Raw genomic sequence first — 1,301 nt, 5'->3', positions numbered from 1 at the left:
AGCTACTCAGGAGGCTGAGGCAGGAGAATCACTGAACCTGGGAGGCGGAGGTCTCAGTGAGCCGAGCTCACGCCATTGTACTCCAGCCTGGGTGACAGAATGAGACTCTGTCTCAAAAAAAGTAAATAAAATAAAGTTACATTAATTAAAATCAAATAAAATGAAAACATTAGGCTCTGCAGATGCTGCCACAACTGGGCACCTCGTCCTGTCAGCCATGGTCAACCCCACCATGTTCTTCGACGTCACCGTCCAAGGTGAGCCCTCGAGCCGCGTCTCCTTTGAGCTGCTTGCAGACAAGTTTCCAAAGACAGAAGAAAACTTTCATCTTCTGAGCACTTGAGAGAAAGGATTTGGTTATAGAAGTTCCCGCTTTCACAGAATTATTCCAGGGTTTATGTGTCGGGGTGGTGACTTCACATGCCGTAATAGCACTGGTGGCAAGTCCATCTACCGGGAGAAATTTGATGACAAGAACTTCATCCTGAAGCAGACAGGTCCTGGCATCTTGTCCAGGGCAAATGCTGGACCCAGTACAAATGGTTCCCAGTTTTTCACCTACACTGCAGTGACTGAGTGGTTTGGCAAGGTGAAAGAAGGCGTGATTATTGTGGAGGCCGTGGAGCGAGTTGGGTCCAGGAAAGGGAAGACCAGTAAGAAGATCGCTGTTGCTGACTGTGGGCAACCCTAATATGTTTGATTTGTGTTTGTCTTAACCAGCAGACCGTTCCTTCTGGAGCTCCAGAGAGCACCCCTCCACCCCATTTGCTTGCAGTATCCTAGAATCTTCCTACTCTCACTGCAGTTCCCTTTAGGTTCCATGTTTTCCTTATTTCCTTCCATGCCTAGCTGGATTGCAGAGTTTATAATTATGAAATGAAAACTAAATAACAATTTGTCAAAAAAGAAGATCAGTTCCTCAGTGACAGTAGCCACATTTCAAATGCTCAAGAGCCACTTGTGGCTAGTGGCTACCGTACCTTTCTGAGATTACAGAAAGTTCTACTGAACAGCACTGCATAAAACAATAGCCAATACTCCTTTAGAAGGATACCCAGTAAGCTCCTCTGCCCATTTCCAAGTCTTTGATTATTTTTCCTGATGAAATAAGCAATGGCAATAATGACATGGAGTAGGGACTCTGAAAGAATAATGCCTAGTATTTATTGAGTACCAATGATATACCAGGCATTGGAATAGTTTACCTGAATTACCTAAGTGGGTTTTCACAATTTATGTATATTATCTAATTGAGTCCTCACAATAACTTGGCCCCATTTATTAGTTTAGGAGAGGCTCAG

The 1,301-nt window shown here is 44.2% G+C and overlaps 1 pseudogene; it reads left to right on the top strand.

Annotated features, from left to right (window-relative positions):
- The first annotated feature begins 217 nt into the window (after positions 1-217).
- On the top strand, positions 218-691 carry LOC105505960 (annotated as a pseudogene).
- The last annotated feature ends 610 nt before the right edge of the window (positions 692-1,301 follow it).

The sequence above is a fragment of the Colobus angolensis genome, unplaced genomic scaffold (assembly GCF_000951035.1).
Source record: "Colobus angolensis palliatus isolate OR3802 unplaced genomic scaffold, Cang.pa_1.0 Scaffold13, whole genome shotgun sequence".
Classification (NCBI taxonomy): Eukaryota; Metazoa; Chordata; class Mammalia; order Primates; family Cercopithecidae; genus Colobus; species Colobus angolensis.
The sequence above is the reverse complement of the archived record's forward strand: the minus strand, read 5'-3'. Positions and strand labels throughout refer to the sequence as shown.